Raw genomic sequence first — 18083 nt, forward strand, 5'->3', positions numbered from 1 at the left:
CTTATGAAGCATATGAAGTAGATAAGGAAAATATCTCCTTTTTCTTAAAAGTAGATTCCTAAAGATTGAGATGGTAGAGTCTTTCCAGAAATGGCCAGCCAGAGGCAAAGACCTGGGAGAACACGCTCCCAACAGAACACGACAAGGAAGGATGTTCAGGGTAAAGCTAGCTTGCTTTCTTTTTCTTTCTTTCTTTCTTTCTTTCTTTCTTTCTTTCTTTTTCTTTCTTTCTTTCTTTCTTTCTTTCTTTCTTTCTTTCTTTCTTTCTTTCTCTTTCTCTTTCTTTCTTTCTTTCTTTCTTTCTTTCTTTCTTTCTTTCTTCTTTCTTTCTTTCAAGAAATTCATCATTTTTAGATTCAAGGAGTGTGGGTGTGGACTACACCAGGCCCAGGGTTTTGTGTCTCTTGAGGATAGACCCAGTTACAGCAAATACACAGAAAAATGGTGGAGGGAAGGGGACAGTTAGTAGATGTGGTCTTGAACTTGGCTGGGGGGCTGGAAAAGTGATCATTCTCCGGGGCCAGAAATGAGGACCAGTAGGAATAAAGCTGTGTTGGGGGGCCTGGGTGGGCCCAGAGGGGCAGCCCCTTCCCCTCGGTGCTCCTAATTGAGAGACTGAGGCCCCTCTTCTCAGTACTGAGAATAGGCACTTGGCTCCATCATCTTCTGCCGCACCCTCACCCTCAGAAGAGATGCGGTCCTTGCACCTTGGCCCCTTTTAAGAACCTACAGGCTGTTTTCCATTGAGCCCCTGGAAGAAGTTTTTGCCAAACTGAACTCGAAAGAGCTGATCATGATGGCACATGAAGGAGGGGGTGGCCCTGAAGATCCTCATCCTCCGGAGGAAGCTGTTAGAGCCCCCCCCCCGCCCCCCCCCCCCCCCGCCCCCCAGTGCCTGACTCAGCTGGGTCCTCTGCAGCGCAGCAGTCAGGTGGAGTGGGCCTGCCTGGTGTCACTTTCACGGCCTCCAGCGCTCCCGCTGCCACCTGGCCTTGAGTCTCCACCCGGTGGAAAAGAGTAGAGTAGGCACCGCTGCCGCCATCCCTGAGACGTCACCAGCCACACAGTGGGCGCCCACGGGTGCCTGGTCCTTTGGCCTGAGCCCACCCAGTCATCGTCTCACCAGTGCAGAGCAGAAAAGGCCAAGGCCACATCCCGAAGGGCAGGGGGGCCCCAACCCCTCCACTCTGAGCGCCAGCCGCCCTGAGCCACAGCGTCCCTAACACAGGCACGAGCCATGCTGTGACACGCGCTGAGCCTGCAGCTTTGTCCTCACCGGCTCCAGGGAGCTGATCACAGTCAGGGTGCCCACGCAGCCTAGTGCCCCCGCCACCACGGGTGCGGGGAGGTCAGAAGTCCAGGCCGGACCGCAAGGAAAGGTCTTTGATGGGGAAGCTACACAGCAGTGGCCGGCACAGTCACCACCGGGGGGGCTGGGAGCACCCACAGGGTGCTGGTGACCTTGTGTCTCACAATCTCCACGAAGGTATCCGTGGTGCCAGTGAAGGGAGTGGGTCCTGACGCCGGCAGCACAGCAGGCACTGTGTGGGCACCGGGGCAGGGGCTCCAAGACACCACCGCAGTACAGGAGGTACTTTGGCCCAGGAGAGCCTCCAGAGTCGGCAAGGGGGGCATCGGCTTGCTGGCCACCCAGGGCCGCAGAGACCGCAAGGGTCCCTTCACTACATCCGCGGGTGTCCTGAAGCGAGAGGTGACCACAACCCCCGTGCCTGAGGTCACCGTTCGTTGGAGGGGCTACCTCCCCTCGGGTCCTGGTCAGCCATCTTGTAGCTTCAATGCTGGCTCTAGGCGGGTGCTCATGCAGCGAGGCGCGCAAGGCAGCCCCTTGGCCAGTGCAGGGTACACATGCCCTTTAATCTTGTTTAATACTCTCCGTATCTGAGATGCTTGTTATCCGTGAAAATGAGAATTTATCTGGGACTTGCAACCGTCAGAAAAAATCGCGGCAAATGGAGAGCTCTAACTTAACAAATTGACTGGTATTAATTACATGACATTTAGGAAAGCAGTGTTCAAATGGGAGAATTCCACGCCAGTGTGATTCTATTGAACCAGATTACAGCGACCAGCTTGCCCACCTACTTCCAAAGATGTCCTAGAGATTCAGACACACCTGGGGATCTCTCCTTCTTTGCAAATCTTTTACCTTTCCCAGCACCTTTCAAATGGTCTTTCATTATACTTTCCAGAAAAAAAAAAAAAAAAAAAAATGAAGCTGTCATTTGCTACTTACCACTACAAAATTGCTAAAATCTTACCGTCATAGCATATTTTACTTTTGTGCATACGTTGCTTTCTTCTCCTATAGAAAGATAATCTCTCTAATGTGCATTAGACATGTCTCCTCCAAATATCAATGCCCTCTCAATCGCATCCTTTCCACCAATAGGCCCTTAACTTGCTAAAACATTGAATCGCATTTCCCCTTCACAGCCATACTTTAAAAAAACTCTTCTCATGTTTTTTCTTCCTTCACTCACTTCTTAATCTACTACTCCTGAAGTAGTTCTCCCTAAAGTTAACAACCCTCTCTGTGTTGCTAAATCCAAAGGACTGATTTCAAAATTGGTCTGTTTTCCTCCCATAAGCTTTCATTATGCTGTGCTTTTCTGGTAGGTTTAGTCCTAATCGTCTGGGAATTCTGTGTCAACCTCCTGTTGGTAGTTCGTTTTCCTCTAACTGGTAACTAAATATTAAAAGCAAAAGCTTGTTGCACCCAAACCCATAAGAGACCTAGGAATAAACCTAACTACGGAGGTAAGAGATCTATACTCTGAAAACTGTGGAGCACTTATGAAAAGAAATTGAAGATGACAGAAAGAAACGTAAAAACAAAAATCGGTTTAAGGCTCTCCTTAGTCCATGTTCTCTCCATAGTTAAACTTAGTCAAACCTTTGATTTCAGTCATCATCTGTATTTTAAAGACTTCCAACTTTTTATATGCCTTTCTTCTGAACTGTAATAGATTTAACTCTTAATTCGGCATCTTTACTTGGATGTTTCCCTTATTTTCCCTTCAGCCCCTATTTACAAGTAATCACCAAATAGTGCATATTTTGTTTTCCCACATCGCTGCTGTGATGGTACAAGTACAGACAGACACAATTCAGAATTTGTCATATAATAAATTGCTAACTAATTTCACTGCATCCGTGTTCTTCTACTTATATTCTGTCTTACAGGTTATCACCAGAATAATCTCTAAAAATCTCAAAGTTGGTTTTACTCTCTGTTCCACACTTAATACCTTTCAGAAACTGTCATCGTTCATTGGATAAAGAGTAAATATCTCAAATGAAGCTGTGTCTCAAGCATATTCTCCATGATATGCCTGGACTCTGCATATCCATCCACATTGCATACCAACCCCAATTTTTTCTCTGAACTTGACATGTACTGGCCTCCTTTTACTTCCTCAGATCCTTGCACAGGGCTTTTACATGGGTTGGAGACCCTGCTCAGAAAATTCTTCTTTCAACCTCCTCACTTCACTTATTTTTTAGTTCAAGCCCACTTCCTTATATAATTTTTTTTCCTGACCCCTGAATTTAGTCGGATTCACTTTTAATATTTTTTAATTAATCAAGGCATTTATTTATTTTTCCAATTTTATTGATGTACAATGGTCAAATAAAATTGCATGTATTTAAGGTGTATAATACGATGATTTGATATACATATACATTGTAAAATGATTACCATAATCAAACTAATAACACAGCCATCACCTCACATAGTTGACATTTTTTGTGTGTGGTTAAGAACATTTAATATCTATTCTCTTAGCAAATTTCAAGTACACAAGTATTATTGACTAAGTCACCATGCTGTTCATTAGATCTTCAGATCTTATGCATCTTATAACTGAAAGTTTGTACCTTTTGACCGACATCTGCCTACTTCCTCACCCCCCTCCTTCCCAGCCCCTAGCAACTACCATTCTACTCTCTGCTTATGTGAGTTTGACTTTAGATTCCACATGTAAGTGAGAATGTACTTTGCCTTCTGTGTTTGGTTTATTTCATTTAGCATAATGTCCTCCAGGTTCATCCGTGTTGTTGCAAATAGCAGGATTTACTTTTTTTAATATGGCTGAATAATTTTCCATTATATGTGTATATACCATATTTCTTTATCCATTCAGCTGCTGGACACTTGGGTTGTTTGCATGTTTTTGGCTATTGTGAATAATATTGGCTGCAATGAATGTGGAAGTGAATATATTTCTTCAAGATATTAATTATATATTTTTTGATATACACCAGAAGTGGGACTGATGGATATTATGGTTGTTCTATTTTTAATTTTTTTGAGAAAACCCTATATTTTTTTTCCATAATGGCTATATCAATCTATATTCCAAACTCAGTGTAAAAGAGTTTTCATTTCTCACACCCTGACACTTATTATCTCTTGTCATTTTGATAATAGCCATCCTAACAAATGTGAGGCGATATCTCCCAGCTTTAATTTGCATTTCCCTGATGGTTAGTGATGCTGGGTATCTTTTCATATACCTACTGGTCATCTGTAAGTCTTTTTTGGAAAAATGTCTAATATTCTTTCTTAAAATCATGTTCCTTTTCTCCTATTTATCTTAGTTTGTAAGCATACTTTTCCTCATATCTGTGAAAATTTTCATTTCTGTGCCCCCCACACACATCCTCACTAGTGTTGTTTAATGCTTTATTGAAGTATAATTTATATACAAAATTGGACACATTTAATGTATATATCTTAATGACATTGGATATATACATACATCCTTAACACCATTACCATAATCAAGATAATTAATGTATCTGTCATCTTTCCTTGATTGTGTGTGTGTGTGTATTTTTTGTTTTGTTTGTTGAAAAAAACACTTAGCATATCTATCGTCTTCATATATTTTAAAGTGCACAATACATTACTAGTAAATACAGATACTCCGCTGTACGGCAGATCACTAGAACTTACAGTACATTAGACATCAATACCACAGGACTCAGGAGGAATTCTTTCCTTGGTATATACCCCAAAGATTTAAAAACTATTGTTCAAAAAAAAAAAAAAAAACTTGTACATGAGTGTCACAGCACTATTCGTAATAATTAAAAGGTGGAAATAGGGGCGCCTGGGTGGCTCAGTTGGTTAAGCATCTGACTTCGGCTCAGGTCATGATCTCACTATCCGTGAGTTCCAGCCCTGCGTCGGGCTCTGTGCTGACTGCTCAGAGCCTGGAGCCTGTTTCAGATTCTGTGTCTCCCTCTCTCTCTGACCCTCCCCCATTCATGCTCTGTCTCTCTCTGTCTCAAAAATAAATAAACGTTAAAGAAAAATTTTGAAAAAAGGTGGAAAAAACCCACGTCCACCAACTGCTAAATGGATAAATAAAATGTGGTACATCCATGCAATGTGATGTTATTTCAGCCATTAAAATAAATGAAACACTGATAAATGTTGAAAATTGGATCAACAATGCAAGTATGCTGAGTGAAAAAAAGCCAGAATAGAAAAATTCATCGAGAAAACAAGCAGATTACTAGCAGGGGTTTGGGGGAGGATGGGATTGGGAGTAACTGCTTAATGGGAATGGGTTTCCTTGTCACATGATGAAGTATCCTGGGACTAGATAGTGGTGATAATTTCTCACCATTGTGAATGTATTAAATGACATGGAATTGCACACTTTAAGTGGTAAAACTGTTAGATTTTTATATATTTTAACACCATTTACATTTGGGTTAATGTAGGGGAAAAAAACAACATTAATTCTGTATTCAGTTTTATCTGACTTTAATCCCAGATTGATTATTTATAACCATGGGTCCATGAGAAGGCTACTTTTATTTTGGAATCATTAATTAATTGACAGTATCATGGAGGGTTATTCACTTAGCAGATATTTATTGAATCAGAGGCTGCGCTCTATGAATCTATGGTAAAAAGGGGACAAAATCAACACTGACTTTTCATTCTTGTGGATCTTACTGTCCAACAGAGGAGATAATGAGTCAAGTTACTACAGATATAGAAATAATAATCTAGTAAATATTTGTTATTGTTTGAATGAGACATATTGAAAATATCCAGTGAAAAATGAATACAAAATTATTATTATTGTTATTAAACTTTTAATTTTCATACTAAAACCTATTCTATTCCACAGAGTGGATATGTCATTACAGCCATCTTGAAAATATGTAGAGTAAGTCACAAGGAATTGACACCCTGATATTTGTGGCTAATTTAGTGGAAGCCATCAACATCTCTGAGATTTTTAATATATATTTATGCAGGTGTGAAAGCACATTCCTACATGTACTGTGCACACACAAACACAAACAGAATAATATTGCTGAAAATATTCAGAATTCCTTTTTGTCACATCTGAAAATACATGTACATGTTTTCAATCAACTCATTTTTCCTGCGTTGATTTTTTATATTCAATTTAAGGGGGTCTAGTAAAGCCATAATGACCTTTATGAACTTTATAATAATCTGAAATCTTTATATTCTTTTCATACATAATATGAAATCCCATGTTTTGGTGGATACTCTGAAACCACAATTCCATGTACAGTATTTGGATTAAATATCTTGCTGGTATCTGGCTACTTCAGATTATAACCATGTAGAGAGCCTTGTTGATAAGCATTTTATGTTGGAATCACAAGGAGAAACAAATTAAACTAATCTTAGATTTTAACACACTATTACATAATAGACACAATGTAAAAGCAGTACACATTTGAATTCTAAAATGAGAATGATAAAATTTTTGGCAAATGGCAGAGCTTCACAAGCCCCAACATTATTCCTACTATTGTACCTTTTTTTTAGCATAGTACAATATACTTGTACTGCTGGCAAAACAGGAGCTCCTGAATCATTCCAATCAGCTAACTGTAAATTCTGACAATGAAAGAACCATCAATCCCTTTCTTTTGTGCTATGCTGGCATAATTTAAGTATTTGAGCAGTCATTTGTTAAGTGATCTAGCTCCATGGATTTAGGCTTTCCAAGACACTACTGACATCTGTTAATGTGCTCACTTGAGTAATGTTTTCCTTTGCACAGACATATATTTAGCCTTTAGTGTTTTCAGATGGTTCCCATATAAAGTCAAGATTTTGCAACAAATATTATTACTATCAATAGAGAAAATCAGTTCTTTCTTCTGTTAATCTTTAAAAATTTAAAAAATCACAATTTATAATTTGTGCCAAACCATGATTATGTGAGATCTCAGGACATCAATGGTGATAAATTATAAATATATAATGTTGAACATTTTTCTCAGAGCTGTCGATGTTTTTTCTCTAACTTGTACTCTTAATTTTGGAGCATAGAAACTCCTTTTAATTTTGGGAAATACTCCTCTCTCATTTAAAAAATACAATTCTATAGACATGGAAAATCTTGCACAGTTGATTGATTGCATTTATAAGCACTTTACTTAGATCCATTTATCTCATGACATTTGTTTTGGATAGGCACTATTATTATCCACACTTTACTACTGGGAATTATAAGGCCCAGAAAAATTAAATAACTTTCCAAAGTCACATGGTTAATAAGTAACAGAGATGGGATTTGAATAGAAGAATTTGTTTCCTGAGTTCAGTCTCTTTCTGTGTTTCAAGCCAGCCTAGTTGTTTGGTCTGTTTGGAGAGCTCAAATTACCATAGACTGGGTGACTTAAGCAAAAAACTTACTTCTTCCAGTTCTGGAAACTGTGGTGCCAGCAGTCAAGATGCCAGCAGATTTGTTTTTGGTGAGAATTCTCTTCCTGGTTTGCCATCTTCTTGTATCCTCACATGATGGACACATGGAGAAAAAGCAAGCTGTCTCCTGTATCCAATAAGGGCACTAATCAATCCTATCATGTAATATCCACCTTCATGACCTAATTATCTCCCAAAGGACCCATATCCTAATACCATCACACCGGGAATGCTGTTTTAACATATGAATTTTGGGGAGATATAAATATGAAGTCCATAACACTAGTCAAAGGTCTTCCTCGAAATTTTCACATGAGAGCTCAACTTGGGAAGGTCTGAGTGTAGCATCTGCCAGGAGGCCGTATTTCCCACCTGTGGAGAAAGGCAGCCTGAGAAAATGAAGCCAATGTGAAAAAAAAGAAGGCATGTTGAGAGAAAGGGTACTGGTAACATTAAATATTTGTTCTGGTTGCTCTGGAGACCACTAGCATGCTAGCATTTTCTGATCTTTGGTTGGTCAGTAAGTTTCCCTTCTGGCAATCAAAATAGGTTTTCTAATACATTAATCTAACACAATATTTTAATAGTAGCAGGAAGGCTTGCTGGCCACTAAAAAAATGCAAAGGTGTTTGGCTATAAGCTTAGAGAGGCAACAGGAGTAGGGGGCAGACGTTGCAGGGCTTTGTAGGCCATTGTACAGACTTTCACTTATATTCACAGTGAAATTGGAAGCCAATTCAGGGTTTTGAGGAGAGATGTTGTATGATCGATGTTTTGGAAGACTTTTTGAGTGCTAAGTTATGTAACAGAATAAAGGACGAAGAAGGGAGACCAACTTGGAGGCCCTTGCAATCAGTCAGGTGAGAGGTATTGTCCATGGACTAGAGTGGTTACAGTGGAGAGAATGAAATGTAAGGTGGAACCAGGGGGAATTCTGCATGGCTTAGAAGTAAGAGTGTAAGAGAAACTGACAATCTAAGATGACTCCCAAGGATTTATTTTGAGTAACCAAAATTTTGGAGTCACCATTAAGTGAAATGGAGAAGATTGTATGAGATGTTTTTAGGGGGAAGATCAGGATTTTAAGAATAAATGAGCAGAAGGAGTGGTCAATAGTATCAAACATTCTACAGTTAATCTGTAAAATAAAGGCTGAAAAAATACCAGATAGATTTGATTATTAAGTGGTGAACTTGTGAGAGCTGATGTGCTACACTGGTACGTAAGATACCAGATTGTAAAATCAGAAATAGCAAATGATAGGTAAGGATGTGGAAATAGTGTTGAAAGTCATCATTTTCAAGAAATATAGTTCTAAAGAAATGGAGATAAAATTCTAGGTAGAGAAGGACAGACGATTGCGGAGGATACTCAAGTATAATTTTATAGAAATGGAAAAATAATTTCTTACGTATTTCAAAAATACATTTCATTACACCACATTTACATTTCTTATATGTGTGCGATGCATGTGGCTATAATTCAACTGAGAAATGTAAAATATTTCCCTGCTTTTCAGAATATTTATCTCAGGATGAGTTAAATCAGGAGCAATTTTCGGTGAACATGACTTTTTCACCTTAACAAATTATAAAGGAAGTATACTTTCTTGGGCACTCTCCAATATGATTAAACTAATGAAATGTAATATCTGTGAGAACATCTACTTTCCTCTACCTATTACTTTGTGTTTCCTGAAACTTTGGCACTCCTCAGAAATGTTTGCAATCAGCTGGTGACAGAATGTGCTTTTAAAAATTAATAACAGTCTATTAGTGACATAGTCCTTGGTCGTAGTTATATGTTGTATTACCTCACTTTCACTCAGGTGATCATTTTTTCCCAAGTGATGTTAGAATAATTCATGCTAACTCTTTCCTAAAGTTCTTTGGGGTGAATGTGACATTTTAAAGCTCACTACTGTTATTTTTAAAGCAGGAACATAAAAATTGTTAGTTTCTCCTGTGCTGTAGAGATTGATGGCTGAACAAAAACAGCTGTTTTCTCCTTACTCCAGAGTGAAAGAACTCTCAGTTTTTCAATGGGCACATAACTGTTCAAAGTAAATCTTTTATTTCCCAAACCTCTTTGTTCCAAGTGATTGACATGCGATTAATTTGGGACCAAAGGCATGAATAGAAATACAGGCATACCTTGTTTTATTGAGCTTTGCAGTTATTGTGGAGTTGTTGTTGTTGTTGTTGTCTTACAAATTGAAGGTTTATGGCAACCCTGCGTTGACCAAGTGTATTGGCCCCATTTTTCCAACAGCATCTGCTCACTTTGGGTCTCTGTATCACAATTTGGTAATTCATACAATATTTCAGACTTTTTCCTTATTATTATATCTGTTAGGGTGACCTGTGGTCAGTGATCTTTGATATTACTATTGTAATTGTTTTGGGGTGCCAAGAACCACACCCATTTAGGACAGCAGACTTAACTGATAAATGTATGCATCCTGACTGCTACACCAACCAGCCATTCCACCATCTCTCCTTCTCTTCTCAGGTCTCCCTATTCCCTGAGACCCAACAACATTGAAATTAGTTAATGACCCTACGATGGTTTCTAAGAATCACACATCTTTCACTTTAAATCAAAAACTAGAAATGATTAAGCTTAGTGAAGAAGGCATGTCAAAAGCCATTTGCAGCAGAAAGCTAGAGAGCCCTTACACCAAAAAGTTAGCTGAGTTGTGAATGAAAAGGAAGAGTACTTGAAGGAAATTAAAAGTGCTACCCCAGTGAACAGAGGTCGGTTCATTAAGTTTAAGGAAAGAAGCCGCTTCCATAACGTGAAAGTGCAGGGTGAAGCAGCAAATGCTGATGTAGAAGCTGCAGCAAGTTATCCAGAAGATCTAGCTGAGATAATTAATGAAGGTGGCGACACCAAACAGACTTTCAATATAGACAAAACAGCTTTCTGTTGGAAGAAGACACCATCTAGAACTTTCCTAGCTAGAAAGGAGAAGTCAATGCCTGGCTTCAAAGCTTCAAAGGATAAGCTGATTCCTGGTAGGGGCTAATGCAGCTGATGACTTTAAATTAAAGCCAGTGCTCATTTACCATGTTGAAAATCTAAGGGCTCTTAAGAACTATGTGAAATCTACTCTGCCTGTGCTGTAGAAATGGAACAACAAACACTAATGACAGCACTCAATTTGCAACATGGCTTACTAAGTATTAGAAGCCCACCATTGAGAACTACTGCTCAGAAAAAAGATTCCTCCCAAAACATTACCAGTCATGTACAATGCATCTGGTCCCCCAAGACCTCTGATGCAGATGTGCAGTGAGATTAATGTTGTTTTCATGCCTGCTAACAATATCCATTCTGCAGCCGAAGAATCAAAGAGTAATTTCAACCTTTAAGTCTTATTATTTAAGAAATATATTTCATAAGACTGTAAGTGCCATAGATAGTGATTCCTTTGATAGATTTGGGCAAAGTACATTGAAAACATTCAGGAAAGGATTCACCATTCTAGGTGCTATTAAAAACATTTGTGATTCATGTGGGAAGAGGCCAAAATATCAACGTGATATTTTGATTTTCCAAAATTTAGAAAACGTTGATTCCAATCCTCATGGATGACTTCAGGGGGTTTAAGACTTCAATGGAGGAGTAAACTGCAGATGTGGTAGAAAGAGCAAGAGAAGGTGAATTTCAAGTGGAGCCTGAAGATGGAACTGAGTTGCTGCAATCTTGTGGGAAAAAAAATCTCATGTTGCTTTTATGGTTGAGCAAAGAAAGTGGTTTCGGAGGTGGGATCTACTCCTGGTGAAGGTTCTGTGAAGACGGTTGAAATGACAACAAAGGATATAGAATATTACATAAACTTGGTTAATGAAGCAGCAGCAGAGTTTGAGATGATTGACTCCAATTTTAAAAGAGGTTTTACTGTGTGTAAAATGCTATAAGACAGCATCTCATGCTACAGAGAAGTCTTTTGTGAAAGGAAATGTCAATCCGTGTGGCAAACTTCCTTGCGGTCTTATTTTAAGAAATTGCCACAGCCTCTCCAGCCTTCACCAACCACCACCAATTCAGTCAGTAGCCATCCACATCGAGGCAACACCCTCCACCAGCAAAAAGATTATGTACAACTTGGTGAAAACTCAGATGGTGTTTACCATTTTTTAAGGAATAAAGTGTTTATAATTAAGTAATGTATGTTGGTTTTTAGACGTAAGGCTATTTCACACTTAATAGACTAGAGTATAATGTAAATATAACTTTTATATGGATTGGGGAACCGAAAAAACTCATTTGGCTCCCTTTGTTGTGATATTTGCTTTATTGCAGTCGTCTGGAGCTAAACCCACAATATCTCTAAGGTATGGTTGTAGTCTTGTGGCAGTTTCTTAGAACTTTCTTTAAATCACATTTGACTCATATCCTATTTCCTTCTCTTTATTTCTTCCTCAGTCTTAGTGCATAAAATAGGATATTATTATTGCAATTTTATCCATTATCATGTGCCCGAGGACAAGTCCCTACCTTAGGAATGGAAAATAATCACCTAGAATGAGCTGCATCCCTTATGACTCTGGGGAGCAGAGCTAATATGGCACCTCTGAACTTTTTGCCTCTAACTTTTTGCAGGAGATAGAAATAAAGTTTTCATTTATTTAAGCCATTGTTTGTGGTCTATGTAATTTATGACTGAGTCTTAAATGATGTACCGTGATTTTCATTATGAAATTTTATAACACTGAAGTGTAAACTAATAAGACTTTTAAGTACAGGAATTCATAATTACTATACTATTTCTATCATCTACTTAATAGCCATATTTTAACACTCTCTTAAAGTTTTTAAATATTATATGTGCTGAGAAAAACGTGCAATCATTAAGAGAATTTAGTTGTGGTAATCTGCACCCCCAGATAAAGAAATAGAAGATAAACAGTGCACCGAAAGATCTCATATAATCCCTAGGATTTCACCATTTGAAGATAAATACTATATTGACATTCAACGATGTCTGTTGGTTTTGCCACTTTTGAAATGCACATATTTACACTCATTCTGTATATAGTCTTCCTTTTTGCAGAAAGGTCTGGTCTCCTTCACTCAGTGTTATACTTACAAGATTCATGTGGTTTCATATAACAATTGCTTATTCATTTGTATTCCTGTATAGCTAGCTTTCCATTTTGTTAAAAAAAAATATGTATATAGTTAATGTGGAGATGTGCCACCTAGATATTCTTCAAGGAAGGAACTGCTGACCAGCTGCTGGAAGTATGGTCAGCAGACAGCCTCCAGCTCTCAGTATCTTCAGGGTCTGCCTTGGTTGCAGGGATCCACTTTTTAGAGAGCTCACATATTCTCTGAGGAAGCTTCCATCTGCTGAGGGTCAGAGTATAAAAGCCTGGCCATTTGTTTCCAATAATGGACACTCTGAAGGGCAAGACTCATTCCATATCCCACTCCCCCATGGTTTGCTGAGGTTATGTGAGACCTGCATCACAGTTTAGGCCCTCTTCCCAATCATGATTCTTTCCCCTCCCCTTAACAGATACTGATCCCTAATAAACATCTTGTCTCAGTGTCTGTTTCCAGATATCCCAACCAGTGACAGTTGGTACCAAGAAAACAGGAGATAAAATGGGGTTTCAGCACTGGATCACTACTGTTTGATTGGCCATGGAGACTTCCTTACTGGTGATAGGTGGAACACAGACAAGCCCAGGTACAAAGCCATGGCCAAATTATTGAAATGTTCACCTGTAGTGAACTGGGCGAAGGTGACTGGTGGAAGAGAAGGACTCAGGTATTGCAGGAAAAGCATAACAATAAGAAAAAACGGACCAAATAGCTATTGCTGGTTATCATTGCTGCTCTAGAACAATGGTTCCTAATTAGGGACAAGTTGGCTCCTGCCCTCTGTTCCCTGCCATCACTTAATGGTGATCAGGAAGTGAATCCTGTCAGAATCATCATTCCATAAAGTTGAGGGGCCAAGACATAAGTCATTGTAAAATGGAAGTTGTTTATCTGGGATCAAGCACAAGCAGGAACAGAGGGCCCAAGCAAGCAACATGAGCAGATATCCAAGAATCCCAGGTCTGCACCAGTGCCCCTCCCTCCACTTATACCATAGCCATGTGTGGAGTTTCTTGTAACTAACTAAAAGAGGAGGGAGCAAAAATAAACAAGGTTAGTTGACAGAAGATTCGTTTGAAAATTGATAGTAACTAAAGCACAGCCTCATTCAGGAATGGCCATGAAAGAGATTAGTGAAGAATAATTCTCCCTCGAGGAAGAACTTCAGGTCATGCCCTTGCCATCCTATTTGTGTGGAAGAAATGCCCAAAGATTGGAATATATATAGACTCATGGGCAGTGCTAAATGGTATTGAGAGCTAGTCAGAAACCTGGAAGAAAATAAAATTAAAAATTTTTAAATGGAGAAAAAGGAAGTGTGGGGTAAAGGCATATAAATGGACATAGGAGAATGGGAACAAAGAATGAAGAATCTGTATAGCATACATATGCCACCCAGAAGGCACAAACCATGGAACAAGCACTAAATATGACATAGACCCCCAAAAATGCCAGTTGACCAGCCAGTCTTTGCCATCAACTACTCCAATGCTGGAACAAGGGGTACACAATGAAAGTAGCCATGATGGCAGAGATGGTAGCTATGCATAGGTTCCATGACATGGGCTTTCACTTTCCAAGGCTGACCTAGTTACCACTGCTACCAAATAACGAACCTTGCAGGAACAGAGACTAGCACTGAATTACAAATATGTCACTATTCCTTGAGGGGGCACCTGGCTAGTTGGTTGCAAGTCCTTCCATCAGTTCATCAGTTCCATCAGTTCCATTAGTCAGAAGTTCATTGTCATAGACATAGACATGGATTTTGAGTGTGGATTTGCCTTTCTGCTTGCATGTCCACAGCCAGCACTACGATTCAAGGTGATTTGAAGCAGTTGATCCACATATATGGGATACCATATAATATTTCTTCAGGACAGGGGGCACTTATTTTAGCAAATTAAATACAGGGTTGGGTCCCATGCCAGTCCAACTGATCAATTTCTCTCATGATTAATGTATTTTGAGTACTAGTTAAGAAATTCTGAGTATTTCAAAGTCATGAAAATATTCTTCTAAGTGTTTACTAAAGGCTTTATTGTTTTACATTTCATGTTTAGATCTACAACACATCTGGAATTGATTTTCTATGAATGCTATGAAGTAAGGGCAATTTGTTTTTTCTTTTTCCATATGGATATTCAATTGACCCACCACCATTTATTGAAAAGTTCATCCCTTCCTTTCTATGCCACTTCATCACCTTTGTTATAAATAAAAATCTGAGTATGTTTTGGAATTCTATTTTTTTCTCCATTGTTTGATGACACAATCTTGTGCCAATATACACTGTCTTACTTCTTACTGTTTTATTAAGTTAGGTGTCTAATAGTGTAAGTTATCCAGCCTTTTCAAGTTCATAGTGACCCTTCCAGCTCCTTTGCATCTCTCTAGAAATTGTACATTGAGTTTCCTAAATTTCTACATAGAATACAAAACTTAGTAAGACTTTTATTCTGATTTCATTAAATATATAGATCAGTTTGAGGAGAATTAACTCTTACAATGTTCAGTCTTATGATATATCAACATTTATTAAGTCCTCTTAATTTTTAATTGTTTAACAAATTAAAATTTTATTCACAATAAAAATTTCCATTTTCATATTACACAAATTCAAATTTCTGTTTCCTCATCCCATTGCAATTTGCAGTTCACTGCTTAGGGATTGACTGAAACTTTATTTTTTTAGTGTTTATTTATTTATTTTGAGAAATAGAGCACATGTGTGAGCAGGGGAGGGGCAGAGAGAGAATGAGAGAGAGAGAGAATCCCAAGCAGGTGTCATGCTGTCAACACAGAGTCCAATGCAGGGCTCGATCTCCTGAACCATGAGATCATGGCCTGAGTCAAAATCAAGAGTCTGACTCTTAAAAACTGAGAACAAACTGAGGGCTGATGGGGGGTGGGAGGGAGGGGAGGGTGGGTGCTGGGTATTGAGGAGGGCACCTGTTGGGATGAGCACTGGGTGTTGTATGGAAACCAATTTGACAATAAATTTCATATATTTAAAAAAATAAATAAAATCATATTAACACTAAAACAAAAAAAAATCAAGAGTCTGATGTTTAACCAACTGAGTCCCCCAGGCGCCCCTGCCTGAAACTTTTCTAATCAAGTTCACCATTGGTTGTATCTATATACAGAGGAGGCTTTTGCTCCTTATTTTGCTTAGCTGCAAGTTTTTATACTGTTTTTTGATATTTCCTCCATTATGAAAATTTTATTCCTTGGGCGTCTAGTCATAATCTTTTTCTGCATTTCTTCCTACTGGTAAGAATGATCTTTTTTAGTTTTCTTTTCCAGTTCTGTGCCATATTTTAAATGTCACTATAATGCAGGACTCTATCTTAAATCTGTTCTTTTTGCAATCTACATATGCTGCTGGGTGATTCAACGCATTCAATTTATTTGAATTATAAATGAGATGCAGATTGTTACCAGTTTTTAAGATATCCGGTTCAAATCTCTTCCTAGGCATTAGACCGTATATCAAACTGTTTATGAATAGATGTCTCAAGGGATAACAAGATCAATGTATCCAGAATGAAATTTATAATCTAATTTTCCCAGCCTAAGCCTTCTCATATGTTTCCTATTTTAGTTAATGACATCTCAGTCATCCCATTTGCAGGAGTATTAACATAATCATGACCAATTTCTCTTCTTTCTCAAACTCAAAATCCAATGAATAACCTGATAATTTTTCTTTTAATTCTTTGGCATTACTATATATTATAGAATATAGTATATATATACATTATATATATACACCATATATATATATATATATATATATTGAATTTGAGTAATGAATTTATATATATATATATATATGTATGTGTGTGTGTGTATGTATATATATATATATATATATATATATATATATATATATATATGAAATGAATTTGAGTAATACTCCAAACAGGATTTCCTGTCTCCAGACTTGATCATGTTGACATGTTGATATGGAGGATTGTGTTGATTGACTGTGTTGATTGGGAGAGTTTACCTCACACCAAGATCTAAACACTTAGAATTCTATATTAGAAAGCTATGCATTAAAATAATTTAGAGTGCATATCTAAGCTCAAAAGCAAGAATGATAAATTATCAAATACTAGAAATGAAAAGTTAACTCAAAGATGGTGCTGGAAGATTGCTGAAGCTAAATAGAGAATGGAATTTAAAAAGTTAAAATAGACATTAGAGTTTGGGGGTTCAAGATCCCTGGGGAGAGAAATTGAGGGCTGAAGCCTGGGTGATGCAGGGAACTGCAAATGAGCTTCAGTAGTACAGATAAAGCCCAAAGTAATGTCCTATTCATGAAGTAGGAATTTTAAAATATGCCCCTGAAAGCGTTATATTTATTGAGATCTGGAATAGAACTAGAGTCACCTGTGACTATTTTGTCATATCAGATTTGGATCATTCATGGACATAGGAGTAAAATGTTTATTATCTAAAACATTGACATGAAAATAGACACAAAAACAGTGAAATCCATTAGTTTCCCATTAACGATAAACACAAATGGACTGAATACTGCTGACTAGTATTTACAACACAGACCCTCAACATTTCTTCAGATTATCCCAGCATACACCCTGAACAAGACACTCTCCAGATAAGCTCACCATTAAAAAACAAAACAAAAACAAAAACAAAAAAACATATAGGGGCACCTGGGTGGCTCTAGGGCTTTAACATCAAGGTAAAACAAAATAAACCTAGAAAAAAAATGGAGGAGAGTTCAGAGCCAATGTATCACAATGCCATTCCAGATTCTGAAGGAGGATAAGTATCTGCTAATCTTTGCCATTTTGAAAGGTACACATTGTGGAACTGCTGTTAGAGTCACAATTATCTGATTTTCAGAGTCTCCTATCTAGACTCTAACATGTACTGGGCTTTGTTTCACACCTTCAGCTGGTTAATTCTTAAACATTCTTTAGACTTCAGCTTAAATGTCTCCTCTTAAACACGTTCCTTTACGACTCAGGCCCTTTTTTGGTTAATCTGAAACTTATGTATTCTATAGTTTCATGTCTTGTAATGGTTCTAATTAATTGCCTCTTCTACTGGTCCTAAAACTCTCCTGGGGAGAGTCTTGTCTCTTTTGTTTTCACTACTTATTCAATGTGTCTCACACAATGAATGGTATACAATAGATGCTCAAAATTTTTTTTTAATTAAATGAACACATGAATAAACCACATAATCAAAATCA

General features: G+C 38.0%; 1 pseudogene; it reads right to left on the minus strand.

Moving 5' to 3' along the window:
• Positions 1–718: 718 nt before the first annotated feature.
• LOC147571887 (mitochondrial glutathione transporter SLC25A39-like) lies at positions 719–1784 on the minus strand (annotated as a pseudogene).
• Positions 1785–18083: the final 16299 nt, after the last annotated feature.

The sequence above is a fragment of the Puma concolor genome, chromosome F2 (assembly GCF_028749965.1).
Source record: "Puma concolor isolate L17-30 chromosome F2, mPumCon1.1.hap2, whole genome shotgun sequence".
NCBI lineage: Eukaryota > Metazoa > Chordata > Mammalia > Carnivora > Felidae > Puma > Puma concolor.